This window comes from Narcine bancroftii, chromosome 1 (assembly GCF_036971445.1).
Source record: "Narcine bancroftii isolate sNarBan1 chromosome 1, sNarBan1.hap1, whole genome shotgun sequence".
NCBI lineage: Eukaryota > Metazoa > Chordata > Chondrichthyes > Torpediniformes > Narcinidae > Narcine > Narcine bancroftii.
The window spans coordinates 457,763,284-457,784,264 of NC_091469.1; the positions used below are offsets into that span (position 1 = coordinate 457,763,284).

The 20,981-nt window shown below is 39.6% G+C and overlaps 1 protein-coding gene across 3 annotated transcripts in view; it reads right to left on the reverse strand.

Annotated features, from left to right (window-relative positions):
* Window positions 1-2,719, reverse strand: part of nsun6 (NOP2/Sun RNA methyltransferase 6) — a 68,338-nt gene extending 65,619 nt beyond the window's left edge. For all 3 annotated transcript variants that reach the window (XR_011350212.1, XM_069914666.1, XM_069914665.1), the window contains exons 1-2: window positions 2,436-2,719; window positions 1,754-1,829 (exon numbers count right to left, since the gene is read on the reverse strand). The gene's annotated coding sequence lies outside the window, so the exon portion shown is untranslated. The remainder of the gene's footprint in view (window positions 1-1,753; window positions 1,830-2,435) is intronic.
* Between the last annotated feature and the right edge of the window lie 18,262 nt (window positions 2,720-20,981).

A 20,981-nucleotide genomic window follows, 5' to 3' on the forward strand; every position in this document is an offset into this window, starting at 1 on the left:
CAAGGACATTATGTGGCAGAACAGAACATTACAGCACAGTACAGGCCCTTTGACCCTGAATGTTGGCAGAGATCATATATTCCTACCAAAATACTAAACTCTTCCTACCTCGTAACCCTCTTTTATTTTCATCCATGTGCCCATCTAAGAGTCTCTTAAATGCCCCTAATGTTTCAGGCCCCACCATCACCCCTGGCAGCAAGGCATTTCAAGCATCCAAAAAACTTACTCCAGATGTCTCCCCTAAACTTTCCTTCCTTCCCTTTTTACAGATGTCCTCTGGTGTTTGCTATTCCTGCCCTGGGGAAAAGGCACCTGGCTATCCACCTTATCTATGCCTCTCAGAACCTTGTAGACCTCTATTGAGTCACTCCGCATCCTTCTTCGCTCCAAAGAGAAAGCTTCTAACTCTGCTAATCTTGCTTCAACGTCCTCCACTATCTATAGCATTCACATCCCTCCCATTATGAGGCAACCAAAAGTGAACACAATATTCAGTGTGGTCTCATCAGAGATGTGTGGAGCTGCAAAATTACCTCTCAACTCTTGAACTCAATCCCCTGCCTAATGAAGCCCTTTAGCCTTAAGTAATTTCCCCTAAATTGTTAACACAATTAAAATTAAATAAATCTCAACAGGTTGCAACTGCTTTACAAATAATTGCATGCACATCTATCTCGCTTCCCCCACCCCGACCCCCAAGATTTCTTGTAATGTCAGCCTTTGACACATTAGAAGAAGCAAAAAGGAAGTGATTGCAACTCAGAAAATTTTGCAAACTTCCCTTCCTTGGACTCCATCAACATCTCCTGGTGCCCAGGAATGGTAGCCAACATACTGAAGGACCCATTACACTCATTAGACATACTCTCTTCTCCCATTGGAGAGAAGATTTAAGAGTGTGAAGACATGAAACAACAGGCTTCCCCACAGCTATCAGGCTCCTGAGTGACCCCAATAATAATGCTGCCCTTGCTTGATCTTCGTTTTCATTGCAATCCTATACATGCAAGGAGTGTTCTTTACACAGCTCTATGAATGTTAGTCTGTTTGCAGAAGAAGACTTCTTACTAAACTATCAATGTTGTGACAAATAAACTTAGTTAATCTAGCCTCATGACTTGTCTTCATATCTCCATAGGATGCCATAGGTGCTCTGTGGTTAGTAAGGGATTACTTAAGGTTGTATGTGAATGGAAAGAAATAGGTTAAGAACTACTGGACTCGATACCTCTTGCTGCCAACATATTAAAGGATCCATCCCACCCTGTAATATTCTCTCCTCTCCGGTTGATCAGAAGGTACAGGTTCTTGAAAACACAAACCTCCAGGTTCAAGCAGTTTCTTTCCTTCAATTATCAGACTCTCAAATGGATCTCACGTTGGCAAAAAATTATGCCCTCGCTCTATTTTAACTGCACTTTATCCATAGCACACACTTTGTTTAGTCCCCTCCACTATTTGACTTTAGTTCTGCTCCTCCCTGCACCATTATTTATTATTGAACAACCTGCTGTAGTTGATTTGGCTGTGTAGCACACAAAACTAAGCACTTGACTGTATCTCAATGCATGCGACAATAAACAATTCAATTTAAATAATCCTGGCAACACAGAAAACAACAAAGCAACATCATCTATCTATCACATCAATGTCAGTTTGTCCAAGAGCTTATTGTGGACTTTAAAAAGAGGAGGCTGAGGGACCGTGGACCTGTCTTAATTAACGGGACAGCAGTGAAGAGGATTAGTACCTTCAAGTTGCTGAGAGTCCACATATCAGATGACCTCTTCTGGAGTCAGCACAAGGCAACCGGGAAGGAGGCACCTCTATTTATTTTTTAAAAAAAAGAGAGGTCCAATGAGATTTGGCATTGTAGTTGAGATTGAATACTCTTATCAAACTTCTACAGATGCACTGTAGAACTGACTGGTTGTCCTGGCTACAGAAAATGGAAAACCAAGCCACCTCAGTTATGGACGCTGACCTCCCATCGAGTGAAAACATCAATGGAAGCCACTTCCTCAAGAGGGCTGCCCACATCCTGAAGGTCACCATTTCTTCTCGCTGCTGCCTTCAGGCAGAAGTTGCAGGAGCCCGAAGTCCAGCACCTCCACTTTCAAGAACAGGGTTTACCCAACAGGTACCACTTTCAATTCTAACCCTGGACCACCAAAAAATCTGTCTACACTATTAAAACACTTTTTTTTTCCCTTTCACTAACTGCAACTGTGAATATGTATCTATCCTTTGATAGTTATTGCCTCTTTTTGTCTTGCATTAGTAATCATTTAAGTTTTTCCTCCTGTAGTTGATGCATCTTGTGCACCTGGATGGCTGGTACTTTTATAAGTGACATTTTTTGGGGAAAGCAAAGGGTCCCAAACTGGAAATGTGAAATTCACTCTTTCACGCATATGCCGTTTGCCTCTGACCTGCTGAGCGCTCCCAGTGTTTCGGATTTCCAACTTCTTACGGTCCACTGTGAGTTGGGATTAAATTAGCATCAACTTTAATGTTAATGCCAACACAGCAAGTGATGGAAACTTCAGCGGCTCCGCAATCGTTTTCTCCAGCCGGCCTCGCTGTATAAACCCCCACCACCACCCCCTTCCTCTATGGGTGATGCACCCCAGAGCCACCGGACGAAGTGAACGCTTTAACACCTGAGCCTTCGGCCGGGACTTAGCCCAAGTGAAGCCCCGCGCTCCCTGCCATGATCAGCTCTCACCTTCAGGGGACTGCGCCGGCGCAGACAACTCCCTCCTCATTGGTCAGATCCCACGGGTCCTCGCCACTGATTCGACCATTTCCGATCTCAATCAATCCATCAAAGGCGCCGGTGCCGACAACTCCCTCCTCATTGGTCAGAGGCCACGGGTGCTCGCCACTGATTCGACCATTCCGGTCTCAATCCATCAATCAATCAAAGGCGCCGGCGCCGACAACTCCCTCCTCATTGGTCAGAGGCCACGGGTCCTCGCCACTGATTCGACCATTCCGATCTCAATCAATCTATCAAAGGCGCCGACATCTTCCTCCTCATTGGTCAGATGCCACGGGTCCTCGCCACTGATTCGACCATTCCGATCTCAATCAATCTATCAAAGGCGCCGACATCTTCCTCCTCATTGGTCAGATGCCACGGGTCCTCGCCACTGATTCGACCATTCCGATCTCAATCAATCCATCAAAGGCGCCGGTGCCGACAACTCCCTCCTCATTGGTCAGAGGCCACGGGTGCTCGCCACTGATTCGACCATTCCGGTCTCAATCCATCAATCAATCAAAGGCGCCGGCGCCGACAACTCCCTCCTCATTGGTCAGAGGCCACGGGTCCTCGCCACTGATTCGACCATTCCGATCTCAATCAATCTATCAAAGGCGCCGACATCTTCCTCCTCATTGGTCAGATGCTACGGGTCCTCGCCACTGATTCGACCATTCCGATCTCAATCAATCTATCAAAGGCGCCGACATCTTCCTCCTCATTGGTCAGATGCCACGGGTCCTCGCCACTGATTCGACCATTCCGATCTCAATCAATCTATCAAAGGCGCCGACATCTTCCTCCTCATTGGTCAGATGCCACGGGTCCTCGCCAATGATTCGACCATTCCGATCTCAATCAATCTATCAAAGGCGCCGACATCTTCCTCCTCATTGGTCAGATGCCACGGGTCCTCGCCACTGATTCGACCATTCCGATCTCAATCAATCTATCAAAGGAGCCGACATCTTCCTCCTCATTGGTCAGATGCCACGGGTCCTCGCCACTGATTCGACCATTCCGATCTCAATCAATCCATCAAAGGCCGAACGTCCCACCCCCTCTCACTCCCTCGGCGCGTCATAGCGAGACTGAGCCTGTGGGTGACTCGCTGCAAGTCGGGCGCTCCGGTGCCCTCCAGAGCAGTGGATTTAAAGCGGAAATTCCGCAGCCCTTGGGGTTTCGGGACAATGTACAAGCTGGTGAAACTCAGTCAGTCACGAGGTAAAAAGGTATTCGTCGTTTCGGGCCTGATGAAACGGTGGAGGAAGGAGGCTAGAAGAGAAAAGGTGAGGTGATGAGGGAAGGGGATCTTGCCTCTTTGTTACGAGCCCAGAGGAGACCAAAATCCAACAGCAACTGATATTCACCAAGACATATGGTTACTTAAACACAAGTTGCTTTTAATTATCTTTAAACATGAAAACAAAATCACACTTTTTAACCCCCTTCTAATTTTAAGTGCACGTGTGTAAGTTCAGAAAAGTTCTTTGATTCACAGTCCAATCTCACTTCTCATTCTTCCAAGTTCACTGGTTGCCGGCAATTCTTATACCGTGCACAGAATTCAACATCTATAAAGTTCACCACGCTTTGGTGCTTGAAAGGTAAATGGTTACCGCTCAGGAAGATTCTTGTTGGTTTTCAGAGAGAGATTTGTTGTTCTCGGACATCCACGACTGATGTATTTCCATCAGCCGCTCCAGTGTCTTGCAGATGAAACTTGCCCCGTCAAGGTTCTCCAGATGATAACCTTTCTTTCAGGTCACCACAGAGTTCCTTTTTGTTTCACTTATTTCTAGTGAAACATTAGACAGCCAGTCCTCTCCTCTTGCATGAAGCTCAATGGCTTTAACCAGGCTGTCTTCCAAAAGGGGGCTTTCCATAAGCTTGCCAGCTTGTCCTGTTCCAGTCCCAGCTATTCTCTGCTGGCTGTAACACTGCTGAATGGATCTCTCTCTGCTTGAAAAACCACATGACCCTCTTACAACAGCAAGCTTTCCTCCAGACAATATGTGACTCCAACAAGCTCTTTCATCTGTTGCCTTTTGTAAACAACAATCCATTAGTGAAGTCTTTTGAGCACTCTTTAAAGCTCTAAGGCCCCGATATGTCTAGCAGAAGGCAGAGCTCCAGTATTTTAAATAAGGTCTGTTTTAAAGTGTTTGTATATAACCTACTCTAACAAACCTTTCCCAATTTATCTCCCAAAAACATATCTATATATTCTGTCACATCTTGAATAAGAAAAGGTGGTGAGAGGAAGAAGTAGGAGGGGGAGTACAGGCAAGTCTTGGCTGGATGTAGGTGGAGAGTTGAAGAGGAAGAAAAAATTGAGGCAGTAGGGGAGCAGGTAGTTTTGAACAACACCTTATCGAACCATAGAACATCATAGCACAGAAGCAGTCCTTTTGAACCTTCTCCTCTCTGCATGGTCCCACTGACCTGCATCCTGATCATACCCCTCCAGTACACGTTCCAATTTTTTCTTAAATGTTAAACATGAGTCCACAGTCACCAGTTCTGCTGGCAGCTTGTCCCACTCTCACTGTGTGTGAAGAAGTTCCCCTTAAACATTTCCACTTTCACCCTTAACCCAAGTCCTCTGGATTGTACCCCACTAACCTCAGGGGAAAAAGCCAATTTGCATTTACTCTAGCTATACCCCTCATAATTTTAAATACCTCTATCAAATCTCCCCTCATTCTTCTGTGCTCCAGGGAATAAAGCCCCAACCTGTATACATTTGGGAGATTATACATTTGGGAGATAAATTGGTAAAATTAGAGTAGGTTACATGCATACACACACACTTTAAAACAGATCATATTTAAAATACTGAAGAATTCATATTAAGTGACTTCATAGAAACTATGGAGAATGCTATGCACATTTCACAAGTAGGTGCTAATTGAAATGACGTAATTAAAGCAACAAGCAGGAGACACTCTGACAGTTGAAAGCTCTTTGCAAGGGTTTTGACAAAGTACACAAAAAGTTCACTCCTGGGTTCTTGTTTACATAAAAACAACAGCTTGACCAAGAAGACTAACTCCTATTGTTTGCTGAAGAAGGAGGGGTTTTTTTTTTGCAAGTGAGATTAAGAAGTACATGTGGCTAGCAGTTGGTATCTCAGATGAAAAAGAGAGACAGAGAGATAGAGACAGCTGAACAGTGCAAGCCAGGAAGCTTATTGGAACTGAAACAAACTCCAGAGTGGCAGATGGCTGGAAATGTCTGATGTTTCTCTTGGAATATGAGGATCTCTGTGGTAGCCTGAAAGAAAGAGGTTATCATCTGGAGAACCCTGATGGGGCAAGTTTCAACAGCAAGACATTGAGGTGACTAATGCTAATACAAGTACACAATCCTTTATCTGGAACCCTTGGGGGAACAGTGTGTTCCGAATTTCAGATTTTTCTGGATTTCGGAAAGCCAGATTTATGCCCACCCGAATTGTGCTGCTGTATCCATTTGTACCAACTTCCAGTCGCACTGCCGTTCTCCCACCTGCCCGAATCACGCTGCCAGTCTCCCGCCCACCCGACTCACACTACCGGTCTCTCTCCCCACTTGCCAGATTCTGGAGGTTTCCAGATTTTAGATGTCCAGATAAAGAATTGTGTACCTGTACCTCAGTTGTGGAAATCCTGGAACAACAAATCTCTCTCTGCAAACCAAACAAGAACCTTCCTGAGTGGTAAACATTTACCTGTCGAGCACCAAAGCCTGGTGAACTTTATACTTGTTAAATTCTGTGCACAGTACAGGTACACGATCCTATATCCGGAACCCTTGGGGGACAGTGTGTTCCAAATTTCAGATTTTCTGGAATTCATAAAGCCAGATTTAAACTCACATGAATTGCGCTGCCATCTTCCCCCTGCTCGCCTGCTGGACTCGCACTGCCGGACTCGCCCCCCCCCCCCCCTTGTCTGCCCAAATCGCGGTGCCAGTCTCGCCCTCCCGACTCGCGCTGCCAGTCTCCCCTCCTTGCCAGCCCGACTCGCGTGGCCGGTCTCCCCCCCTCCCCCACCCAACTCGCGCTGCCGTCTCTCTCCCCAGATGCCAGATTTTGGAGTTCTCTGGATTTTAGATGTCTTGATAAAGGATTGTGTACCTGTATAAGAATTGCCTGCAACCAGAGAACTTGGAAGAACGAGAAGTGAGATTGAACTGTGAACCAAAGAACTTTTTAAAAATTTACACACACATTACATACACGTGCGCTTAAAGAACAAATTGGGAAGCAAATTGAGATTAAATGATAATTAATCATTTGCCCACCTGAATTGTGCTGCTGTATCCATCTGCACGCACTTCCAGTCGCACTGCCGTTCGAAGTTGGGTTAGTTAAGTTAATGGAGATAAGTTAAAATTTGATTCTGTTTTCATGTTTAAAGATAATTAAAAACAACTTTTGTTTAAGTAACTACTTGTCTTGGTGAATGCCTATTGCTGTTGGGTTTTGGGGTCCTTTGGGCTCGTAACATAACCTTTCCCTGTAACTCAGTTCCTTAAGTCCTGGCAGCATCCTAGTATATTGTCTCTGCACCCTTTCAATCTTATTGATATCCTTCCAGTAGTTAGATTACCAAAACTGCATACAATACTCCAAATTTGACATCACTAATGTCGTGAACAACTTCACTATCCCCACTCTACTCAGTATTTTGATTTATGAAGGCCAATGTGTCATAAGTTCTCTTTATGAGCCTATTTACCTGTGACACCACTTTAAGAGAATTATTTATCTGTATTCCCAGATCCCTCTCTTCCTCTACATTCCTTAGTCCCCTATCATTTTCTAAGTTCTACCTTGGTTTGTCCTTCCAATATGCAACACCTCATACTTGTATGTGTTAAATTCCAACTGCCACTTTCCCAGCTGGTCCAGATCCCTCTGGAAGTTTTGAAAGCCTTCCTTGCTATCCACTACACCTCCAATCTTTGTGTAATTGACAAACTTGCTGATTCAATTTACCACCTATTATTATCCAGATCATGGATATAGTTGACAAACAACAATGGTCCTAGCTCTGATCCCTAAGACACTCCACTAGTCACAGGCCAGCAGACTGAGAGGCAACCACTCTCTGGCTTCTGTAAATCCAATGTCAAATCCAATTTATTACCTCACCATAAATACCAGGTGACTCAATCTTTTTTTAATTTTTATGTTTATTTTTCACACTATGAACCATATTAATCAAAATACACGCAAACATTTCCCTCTTGAATATACACAGTATAATTTTATCCCCTTCCCCCCCTCCCTTCCCTCCCTCCTTCCCACCCCCCTCCAAACCTATTAAATGTTCAACATAGACAATACAATAAACCCATTAAACAATGTCATCACACAATGAAAATAAACAAGAAAATTGTGACATCTACTTTTACACACTGGGTCAATTCATTTCATCTTCTTCTCATTCTATCATTTTCGGGGGTGGAGATCCACGGTAGGCCCTCTCTGTTGTGTTCCATATACAGTTCCCAAATTTATTCAAATAATGTGACTTTATTTTTTAAATTATATGTTATTTTTTCCAATGGAATACATTTATTAATTTCCATGTACCATTGCTGTACTTCAGGCTCACTTCTGATTTCCAAGTTGACATTATACTTTTTTTTTCTACAGCTAAGGCTATCATAATAAATTTTTTTTTCGCTTCATCCAGTTTGAGGGCTAATTCTTCTTATATTTCTTAGAAGAAAGATCTCTGGATTTTTTGGTATGTTGCTTTTTGTGATTTTATTTAATAACTGATTTAGATCTTCCCAAAACTTTTTCACTTTCTCACATCCCCAAATTGCATGTACTGTTGTTCCCGTTTCCTTCTTACAGCGAAAACATCTATCTGATACTGTTGGATCCCATTTATTTAAATTTTGGGGTGCGATATATAGCCTGTGTAACCAATTATATTGTATCATGCGTAACCTCGTGTTTATTATATTTCTCATAGTTCCGGAGCATATCTTTTCCCATATTTCATTTTTTATCTTTATGTTTAGATCTTATTCCCACTTTTGTTTGGGTTTACAGCTTATTTCATCATTCTCTTTCTCTTGCAGCTTGATGTACATATTTGTTATAAATCTTTTAATTATCATTTAATCTCAATTTGCTTCCCAATTTGTTCCTTAAGTAGGTTTTCAGTTGATGGTATGCAAACATTTTACCATGAGTTATTCCATATTTGTACTTCATTTGTTCAAATGATAATAAATTATTTCCCAAAAAACAATTTTCTATTCTTTTAATCCCTTTTCTCTCCCATTCTCTAAAGGAAAGGGTATCTATTGTGAAAGGGATTAGTTGATTTTGCGTCAATAATAATTTTGGTAGTTGGTAATTTGTTGTTTTTCCTTTCTACATGAATCTTCTTCCAAATGTTGAGCAGATGGTGCAGTACTGGTGAACTTCTATATTGCACCAGTTTTTCATCTCACTTACAAAGTATATGTTCTGGTACCTTCTCCCCTATTTTATCTAGCTCTATCCTGGTCCAATCTGGTTTTTCCCTTGTTTGGTAAAAATCTGATAGATATCTTAATTGTGCTGCTCTATAATAATTCTTAAAATTTGGTAGCTGAAAGCCCCCTTGTTTGTGCCATTCTGTTAATTTATCTAGTGCTATCCTCGGTTTCCCCCCTTTCCATAAGAATTTCCTTATTATTTTCTTTAGCTCATTGAAGAATTTCTCGGTTAAAGGGAATTGACAACGATTGAAATAGGTGTTGTATCCTTGGGAAGATATTCATTTTATTGCAATTTACCTTTCCTATCAGTGTTAGTGGTAAATCTTTCCAATGTTCTAAGTCATCTTGTAATTTCTTCATTAATGTTTGATAATTTAATTTGTATAGATGGCCGAGATTATTATCTCGTCTAATTACCTAGGTATCGGATTGCTTATGTTTGCCATTTAAATAGTGATTCTTTTTTAAACTTTGTGTAATCCGCATTATTCGTTGGCATTGCTTCACTTTTATTTGTGTTGATCTTGTACCCCGATATTTCTCCAAATTCCTTCAATTTCTTATATAATTGTTTTATTGATAATTCTGGTTCTGTTAATATACTACGCACGGATGGCAGTCTCTTCAATCTGAGGCGCCTGCAAGCTCACACCAAGACACAAGAGAAACTTGTCCGTGAACTACTCTTTGCAGACGATGCCGCTTTAGTTGCCCATTCAGAGCCAGCTCTTCAGCGCTTGACATCCTGCTTTGCGGAAACTGCCAAAATGTTTGGCCTGGAAGTCAGCCTGAAGAAAACTGAGGTCCTCCATCAGCCAGCTCCCCACCATGATTACCAGCCCCCCCACATCTCCATTGGGCACACAAAACTCAAAACGGTCAACCAGTTTACCTATCTCGGCTGCACCATTTCATCAGATGCAAGGATCGACAATGAGATAGACAACAGACTCTCCAAGGCAAATAGCGCCTTTGGAAGACTACACAAAAGAGTCTGGAAAAACAACCAACTGAAAAACCTCACAAAGATAAGCGTATACAGAGCCGTTGTCATACCCACACTCCTGTTCGGCTCCGAATCATGGGTCCTCTACCGGCACCACCTACGGCTCCTAGAACGCTTCCACCAGCGTTGTCTCCGCTCCATCCTCAACATCCATTGGAGCGCTTACATCCCTAACGTCGAAGTACTCGAGATGGCAGAGGTCGACAGCATCGAGTCCACGCTGCTGAAGATCCAGCTGCGCTGGATGGGTCACGTCTCCAGAATGGAGGACCATCGCCTTCCCAAGATCGTGTTATATGGCGAGCTCTCCACTGGCCACCGTGACAGAGGTACACCAAAGAAAAGGTACAAGGACTGCCTAAAGAAATCTCTTGGTGCCTGCCACATTGACCACCGCCAGTGGGCTGATAACGCCTTAAACCGTGCATCTTGGCGCCTCACAGTTTGGCGGGCAGCAACCTCCTTTGAAGAAGACCGCAGAGCCCACCTCACTGACAAAAGGCAAAGGAGGAAAAACCCAACACCCAACCCCAACCAACCAATTTTCCCCTGCAACCGCTGCAATCGTGTCTGCCTGTCCCGCATCGGACTTGTCAGCCACAAACGAGCCTGCAGCTGACGTGGACTTTTTACCCCCTCCATAAATCTTCGTCCGCGAAGCCAAGCCAAAGAAGAAGAAAGAAGAAGACTATGATGTCAGCTGCAAATAGACGGATTTTATATTCCTTATCTTTTATTTTTATCCCTTTTATTTTATTTTCTGTTCTTATCAGTTCTGCCAAGGTTTCTATTAGCTAAAGCAAACAGTGAGGGAGATAGTGGACATCCCTGCCTAGTTGACCTGCTTAATTTAAATTGATTTGATATATATCCATTTACTGTCACCTTCGCCATTGGACCCTTATATAATGCTTTAATCCAATTAATATATTTCTCTGGTAGGTTGAACCTCTGTAATACTTTGAATAAATAATTCCATTCTACCCTGTCAAAGGCTTTCTCTGCATCTAAAGCAACAGCCACTGTTGGCATCTTATGTCCTTGTACTGCATGGATTAAGTTAATGAACTTACAGACATTGTCCATTGTTCGTCTTTTCTTAATAAATCCAGTTAGATCTAGTTTTACTATTTTTGGTACACAGTCGGCCAATATGTTTGCTAATAGTCTTGCTATTATCTTATAATCTGAATTAAGTAGAGATATTGGACTGTTCGATGCTGGTGTTAGTGGATCTTTCCCCACCTTTGGTATTACTGTAATTATTGCTGTTTTACGTGAATCTGGCAAGTTTTGTGTTTCTTTTATCTGGTTCATTACTTCCAGGAGAAGAAGAATTAGCAACTCTTTAAATGTTTTAAATTCTATTGGGAGTCCATCCTCCCCAGGCATTTTATTGTTCGGTAGCTTTTTTAATATATATTGTATTTCCTCTATTTCAAATGGTTTTATCAATTTGTTTTGCTCCTCTTGCAATTTCAGTAGTTCAATTTTAGCTAGAAACTCATCTTTTTTGTCTTCTTTCCCTTTGTTTTCAATTCTGTATAATTGCTCGTAGAATTCCTTAAAGTTTTAATTGATCTCTGTTGGGTTATATGTAATTTGTTTGTCCTTTTTCCTTGATGCCAATACCGTTCTTTTAGCTTGTTCTGTTTTAATCTGCCAAGCTAGAATTTTGTTAATTTTTTCTCCTAGCTCATATTTCTGCTTTGTCTTCATTATGTTCTTCTCCACCTTATACATTTGTAGTGTTTCGTATTTTTTTTTGTACGCCAATTCTCTTTTTGTTGTAGCTTCCCTTGTTGCTAGTTCTTTTTCTGTACTTACTATTTCCTTTTCCAGCTGTTCTATTTCCTGATTGTAGTCCTTTTTCATCTTAGTTACATAACTTATTATCTGTCCTCTGATGAAGGCTTTCATTGCATCCCATAATATAAATTTGTCTTTCACGGATTCTGTATTTATTTCAAAGTACATTTTAATTTGGGGCTCAATAAATTCTCTAAAATCCTGTATTTTAAGTAGCATGGCGTTTAATCTCCACCTATATGTTCTTGGTGGGATGTCCTCCAGTTCTATTGCTAATAACAGAGGTGAGTGATCAGATATCAATCTAGCTTTATATTCCGTTTTCCTAACTCTCCCTTGGATATGGGCTGACAACAGGAACAGGTCAATCCTTGAGTATGTTTTATGTCTACCCGAATAACATGAGTATTCCTTCTCCTTTGGGTGTTGTCTCCTCCATATATCCAAAAGTTACATTTCCTGCATTGATTTAACCATAAATTTGGCTACTTTGTTCTTTCTGCTAGTCTCTTGTCCAGTTTTATCCATCTTTGAATCCAATCAATATATTCCCCTGTGTATCTACAATCTTCAAAAATATATCTTGCATAAACCTTTGATCCTCTTTATTCAGTGCATATATATTGACCAAATTCCAGAGTTCTCAATATTTCTGACACTTTATCATTACATATAGATCCCTGCTGGATCTATTATTTCCTCCTCTATTCTGATTGGTACATTTTTATTGATTAATATAGCTACACCTCTGGCTTTTGAGTTATATGATGCTGCCGTTACGTGCCCTACCCAGTCTCTCCTTAATTTCTTGTGTTCCACTTCCGTTAGATGCATTTCCTGCATGAATGCTATATTAATTTTTTCTTTTTTCAGTAAATTTAATAGCCTCTTCCTTTTGATTTGGTTATTTATTCTGTTAATATTTATAGTCATATAGTTCAACATGGCCATCTCATACTCTGTTTACATCTCATTTCCGCTTCCTCACCACCACCTTTCCCCTTTTCCCCATTTCCATTTCTCAGTTTTCTTTTTTTGAACGCACTATATGACAAAACTTCTAAAACATAAAATACTTCAACCACTCCCACATCTAAAATTCCCTTAACCCCAAGTGTGTCCCCCCCCCCCACTTTCTGAGTTGCCCCTTGGCCTTTGCTGGGCAACCACAACTCTCCTCTCCATTCGGACTGTGAACCCGTTCGCAAGTGTCAACTGATTTTGCAGTGACTGTTATCCTCTCCCACCCAACCCCCTCCAGAAAAGACTTTTATCTTCACATTACAACAAAGCTCCCCTTCTTTTCTTCACTTTTTCTTTTTATTTTTTTAACCCCTCCTATTTTTTCCCCCTTCTCCCTTACTTCCGTTTTCTTCCCTCCTTTAGTTCTTATTTATACATTATTTTTACATCTTTGTATGTAGTTTGTCGTCGTTCTTTGTTCTTGTTACATCTCTTCATCTCTCTTTCTGTCTTGCAGGCGTTCTGCAAATTCTTGTGCTTTCTCCGTATTTAAGAACAGTCTGTTTTACTCCCCCAGGATAGCTATTTTAAACACTACTGGATTTCTTAACATAAATTTATAGCCTTTTTTCCATAGGATCGATTTTGCTGCATTAAACTCCTTCCTCTTCTTCAGGAGCTGAAAACTTATGTCTGGGTAGAAAAAAAATTTTTGACGTTTGTATTTCAGTGTTTTTTTGTCTTCTCTAATTTTATTCATTGCCTTCTCCAATATATTTTCTCTTGTTGTGTATCTCAGAAATTTTACTAAAACGGATATTGGTTTTTGTGTGACTGTGGTTTTGGGACTAATGTTCTGTGTGCCCTTTCTATTTCCATTCCTTCCTGCATTTCTGGCATTCCCAAGACTTTTGGGATCCATTCTTTTATAAATTCTTTCATATCTTTGCCTTCTTCATCTTCCTTAAGGCCCACTATCTTTATATTCTTTCGCCTACTATAGTTTTCCGTTATATCCATCTTCTGAGCTAACAACTCCTGTGTTTCTTTAACTTTTTTGTCACTTTCTTCCAATTTTATTTTTAAGTCGTTCACTTCCCTTTCTACCACCATTACACGTTCTTCCACATTTTCTAATCCTTTCCCTGCATCTGTTATGACCAGCTCTATTCTACTCACTTTTACTTCTGTACTGTTCATTTTTCTTTTCATTTCACTAAATTCTAGTGTCAACCATTCTTTTAATGCTTTCATATGTTATTGAAATTTTTTTGTAATCTATGTACTGTCCATTCATTTTACCTCCTATTCCTCTGTGCAGAGCTTGGTCGTCGCAAAAATCGATCTGACTCCGCCTCAAATATATTTAATGAAACAAATAATTCCACAGGTTCCTCAGCTTTGTCCCAATTCTATTCCAAGATTCACTTGCATTCTGGCGCCTGTCAATCTTCTGCCTCTGATCTTCTTTGCCTTTCCCTTTCACTTATTCCACCTCTCCATATCCCTATTAATGTGGTAAATCTGTGTCATGCTGTCAATCTCTCACTACGCTTAGTCTGCACTACTGGCATTGGACGTGGATTATCTCTACCACCAAGGCACTCCCTTGTACTACAACTGTGTATGCACCCATTATCATTCATTATTGTACTACTGAGTTTCAACTAATAAAAGCCATGATATGTGTTTAACTACATTTATAGTCAAGGGGAGTGCTCTTGGTGGTAGAGATAATCCACGTCCAATGCCAGTAGTGCAGACTAAGCGTAGTGAGAGATTGACAGCATGACAGTTAATATCCAAGAAATATCTGTCTTGAAGATGCTCAGTGTCTATCCCTTCATAGACCTTCTGAGTAGTGAATTGTTAAGATCTACTATGTTCTAGGTGAAGACATTTTTAATTACATTCCGAAATCTGAATGCTAACCCTAATTTAGAGACCTATACTCTTATTTCTAAGATTTCCAGTTAGGTGAAATATTATCCCTGCAACTACCCTATCAAAAACTTCAATAATTTTGTATGCCTCAGCAAGTTCACCCGTCAGTCTTCTAAACTCTATAGGATATAATCCACCAATCTCTCTTTTGTGGGGAAATTTTCTCCATCTCCGGAATCAATCTGTTGAATCTTCCCACAATTGCAAATAAATCCTTGGGCAGGGAGACCTGATGAGCACCCAATATTCCAGGTGCTGTATCAATAATCCTTGTATAATTGCAGTAAAATATCTTTATCTGCCCCTCAAATCTTTTACCAATGAAGAGACGCAAATCATTTGCCTTCCCCCTTGCATTCTAAGATTTGTGTACAATGACATTCATGTCCCTTGAAGCTACAGCACTTTCCATTTTTACCCACATATATTAAAAAAAATTGCTTCTTTTAACATTAAGGTCAACTTCACATTTTTCTACACAATTCTAGATGAAATATTTTTTCCCATTCTTTAAGAAGATTGATATTCCCTTAAATCCTCCCTGCATTCACCCCATCATGGAGGTTGCTGAGCTCTTTCGTATTTTCAGCAACTTAGATAAATTACACTCAGAAAGATTGAGAACAGCTGGAGCCCAGCAGTGAACCCGGGGCACCCTTCCGGTCATAGTTTCCCGATTTGAAATTGTTTTTTCTTGCTCTTTGTTTTCTATCCATTAATCAATCCCCAAACTGTGCCAGTGAATTATTGAAGGCTTTGTGAAAGTTCCAAATGTACTACAGTAAAGTCCAGAAATCCAGACCACCCGAGAATCTGGACTTCTCAAAAACTCAAACTTTTTAAATGTAGCGGCCTTTTGTGTGTATGTATGCATGCATAAGCATCACAGATGCACAGAAATTGTGGAAATGAACAAATAAATGTTTCTGTTAAAATTTTATATGAAAAAATGTTTCATTCCACCATTCGCCCATCGTTATTGAATGAAGATCTACCGGGACCAATGCCTGAAGAGGGCGCACAAAATCAGTGAACCGGTGCGAACTCGAAAGGCCAACATGGCCTGTTTCCACTCCGTAAATGGTTATATGGTTATTAATAATTTATCAAAATTTATGTTCATCTTTTCTTTATTCTCCTTAAATTTGAATTTTAAAAATACTGCCCAAGAATCCCCAAAATTCAGACCGACCCAATCCCCGAGCCGGCCAGATTTTAGGACTTTTACTGTATATTCCTCAACATCATTATCTTGCTCCAACCTCAAAATAAATCTCAGCATACTTGTGAAACAATATTTCTCTTGTTTCTACCCAGGGTAGCATTATATTTGAAGTCCTCTGCAGCTACTAACTTAATAGTTTCTACATTTTCCCAAAAATTTGAGGTGAGGCTAATTGGTTGAGAATTTCCTATTTAAATTTAATTTAGACATACAGCATGGTTACAGATTCCTCCATCCCACAAGTCCCTGCTGCTCACATACACTAATAGACCGACAAACCGTGTACATTTTTGGAGGGGAGAGCACCCAGAGAAACCTATGGAGAATGTACAAACTTGTTGCAGACAGTGCTGAATTCAAATCTGGATCACTGGTGCTGTAATAACGTTGTGCCAACCACTATGTAATCTGTGCTGCCTTCCTTTCTTAAACAGCGAGGACTAAATGTTATACTTCCCATCTGCTTATCCATTCTAACATTGATCGAACTTTGGAAGGTGACTACCCTGACCTCCAAAGCTTCCTCTTTCAAATTGTGCAGTACTGGTCCTGGTGTCTTGGGGATTGACAGGGCTTCAGTCTCATAGTGCAGTACAGGATGAAACATCAGTTCTGTATCTTTGCCTTTGCTACGTTAAGGACACTTCTCCAGCATTTTGTGTTTTTACTACAGGATTGATTTAATCAGTTAAGGAAAAATGTTTTCTGATTTTTTTTGTTGCTATTTCTTTTGACCATGAACAGAATTAAACTATGCTTCATGTGTTGACTCTTTCACGAGTATCATCTTAAGGTTATAACATTAAATGTGATCAAGTGCTGGTGGAGGATGTGTCATGTGAAGTCATAGATGGCACAGAACAACCCTTTCAGCCCAACTCAAACATAACACCCAAGATGGGATTCTGGAGCATCTCACCTTTCTGCATTTTGCTCTTCTAAGTCCTTCCAATCCATATAAACTGTCCAAATAGCTTTTGAACATTGTGATTGCACCTAGTTCAATAGCTTCATCTGGCAGTGCATTCCAGATATGGACTATGATTTGAGTGAAAACTTTGGCCCTCGGGTGACTCATATATCTTTCCCCTCTCAAGGAAACCTACACCCTCTTGTTCTAGAATAATTTTTCCCTGGAAAATATATTGTGAGCATTCACTCTATCTGTACCCCTCATGATTTTATAAATCTATAAGATCACCTCTCAGCCTTCTTCACTCTGGGAAATAAAGACTCATCCTATCCAACCTCTCAGTAATTCAAGCCCTCCAGTCCAAACAACGACTGGTGAATCTCTGAATCCAAGTTATAAATATCCTTCCTCTTGCTGGGTGGGTAGAGTTGCTCACAGTACCTTGGGTAGCCTCACCATGCCTTGTACAACTAAATCACAAGGACACAGCCTTTGTACTCAGTGAAGGTAAGAGCACCACATACCACTTTCATGACCTTGTCCAACTCTGCACCCGGTTTCTGTTCTTCACGCCATTCACTATGCAAGTCCTACCCACATTTTATTTACTACACACCTTGAGCTTGTCAGAATTAAATTGTATTTACCTTAGCTAATCCTCCCAATTGATCAATGACCTGTGGTAAGCATAAATATCCTTCCACAGACCAGTATTGGTGACATCTGCAAATTTATGAATGATTTATTTCTGTGTGTGAACTGGGGTTTGAAACCATGAATATTTAATATCAATCTAAAGAGGAATGCAATTATTAATGATATTTTAAATGTGTCAATGGTTTTATTTCCATATTCCAAGATTTCTGATTTAGAAGCTGATACATTCCAAGAACATAACTTTATAAATGATTTCATCATTTGGTTCTGTTTCCAATATGTGAGTAAGATTTCCATAAAATCTCAACATTGTGGAATCCCATTTTTAAATTTCAAAAATGCACTTCAATTTAAAAAAAATTGGTATATCCAAGACATTTTTAACTTCAAAAAAATTAATTTTAATTTAATATAAGAAGAGTGCACCGAATGGACTATTCATAGCCAGGCACCCATCTGTCACCCTGTCTATCTTTAACCTATCTGGAATGGTAATCTTGTCATTTTATATTTAATATTTTTGCTTGGTTCTGTTACTCCTGATTCAGATAAAGAATTTATACTCACATTTTCAAATCACTGCATGTATCTGTCTCCCACTAAAATTAATTTTAGCCTTCTAACTGTGAGCTCTACGCACCGATAATTCTGCCGTGGCGCAGTCATAGAAATTTAGCCCACCGTGTTGCACTATGTTCTTGAATTCCCTTCTTCATCCTCTCTACGTTATCCTCAAGATCTTTTGCAAAAGAAAGGATTATGACCATGGTTTTTCTTCTCTCCATTCAGTGATGCATTAAAGTTAATTAAAATCTTTATGAAATCACAGTGCATGGAATATATTTGACTCTTTTTAGCCACCAGATGGGGCTTCACACCACAAAGGAAATATACCTGCATACTGTTTCTTCCAGATTTCACCATTTGTTCCTCTTGTATATACTGAACCATGTTTAGTCTTTCAGGCAAATTTGACATTGAATACATTTTGTATTCATGTTAATTGTTTTCTCAGAGGACCTTAATTCAAAATTGTCTTCCAAAATAAAAAAAAAATTAAATATGGAATATCCCTCTATAGATTAGATCTTTTGTATTCTACGTGCAAAAGTATTTTATACTTAGGAACAGAAAGATTTGTCGCGTATGCCATAGCAATTATTTTTTCTGTTTCTGTTTAGTTTTAGTTTGTACATGGCAATGATTCCTTGGGATATTAGGCTGGTAATTTTTCCCTATGACCTGTTTAATTTCTAGTACCATTCAGGGTAATGGAGTCGCTAACATCTAGGATGTTGGTATACTAGATTTACAAACATCAAAGCCGTTGTCCAATACTGTTGAAGAGAACCTACTTAATGTCTGCTGGTGTAACGAATGAAATGGCAACCATCAGAAAGTTGGTTAAAGTAAATAAAAGCTGGACATTATTGATTCTTTTGGGAAAGTCTGAATACTAAACATTGAAAATGTTGTCAGTTTTGTTTAAAGACCAAAAGAAAATACCAGAACACACAGAATATGAATGATCAAAAGCAGTCTAAATTTCCTGTATAAGTCCCCTGCAAGAAGAAATCATGGATATTGGTTCAGTACTTATTTTTATTTTAGTTTTCCTGATTTTTAAATACTTATTTTTAAAATTTCAATTAGTTTTTATTCTATAAGATTATCAGTTTGACAAGACATGGAATGTGGGAGATTCCAATCCATGCTGAATGAGTTTATTTAGTCATTATTCTTTGTTTAGCTCCTGAAATTTTATTTTTAAAATGCTGTGGCAATAGAGGTGCACAGATGACCACACCAGTTATTCTGATTCTTTTAGAAGTGATGCAAATCATGAAGGGAATTTTTTTCTCTCTGGAAGATAATGCAATTATCTGTAAATGGCACTGTTGTCAGTTATGGTCACGCCTCACCCTCTTGGGTCAGATCATCTGTAAGATTTATTGACTCTGTAAATTTTCAGGAGGAAAGTATTGACTGGAGTGCTATAACTCACACAGACCTGCCAGTGTCCGTGCTTCATCAAGAAAATACAAAGAGCTCTAATTATTACAGAACTAGGGAACATTATCCTTACTAGATGGAGTTTTAAGGGTGACCATTCTCTTTTTTTAAATTTTTTATTTTTCACACTATAGATCACATTATTCAAGATATACACATTTCTCCTTTCAAATATATACAGTGTCGTTTTCTCCCCCCTCCCTCCTCCCCTCCCCCCCCACCTCCCCTTCTATCCATTCAAAACTTTGAGTCCAAGATGCATCAAACCCATCAAACAATGTTGTCACTCAACATTAACGAACAAAATCTTCCACTGAGTCAATTCTTTCCATTCTCTTTTCCTTTTGTCATTTTAGGTGATAGATGTCCCGGTAGGTTTTCTCTATTATATTCCATGTACGGTTCCCATATTTGTTCAAATAATATTATATTATTTCTTAAACTATATATTATTTTTTTCTAATGGAATACATTTATTCATTTCTATATACCATTGCTGTATTTTCAAATTATCTTCTAATTTCCAGTTTGACATGATACATTTTTTTGCTACAGCTAGGGCTATCTTAACAAATCTTTTTTGTACACCCTCCAAATCAAGTCCAAATTCTTTATTTTTTATGTTACTTAGGAGGAAGATCTCTGGGTTTTTTGGTATATTGCTTTCTGTAATTTTATTTAATATCTGGTTTAGATCTTCCCAAAACTTTTTTGTTGTTCCTATTTCTTTTTTACAACGAAAACATCTGTCAGATACTGTTGGATCCCATTTATTTAACTTTTGAGGAGTGATATATAACCTATGTATCCAATTATATTGTATCATACCTAATCTCGTATTTATTGTATTTCTCATAGTTCCTAAACATAACCTCTCCCATGTTTCCTTTTTTATCTTTATGTTTAGATCTTGTTCCCACTTTTGTTTAGTTTTATCATTTATTTCCTCATTCTCCTTTTCTTGTAATTTGATATACATGTTTGTTATAAATTTTTAAATTATCATTGTGTCTGTAATCAGATATTCAAAATTGCTTCCTTCTGGTAACTTCAGACTACTTCCCAATTTATCCTTTAAATAGGATTTCAATTGGTAATATGCCAGCACTGTATCTTGAGTTATATTATATTTATCCTTCATTTGTTCAAAGGATAATAATTTATTCCCCGAAAAACAATTTTCTATTCT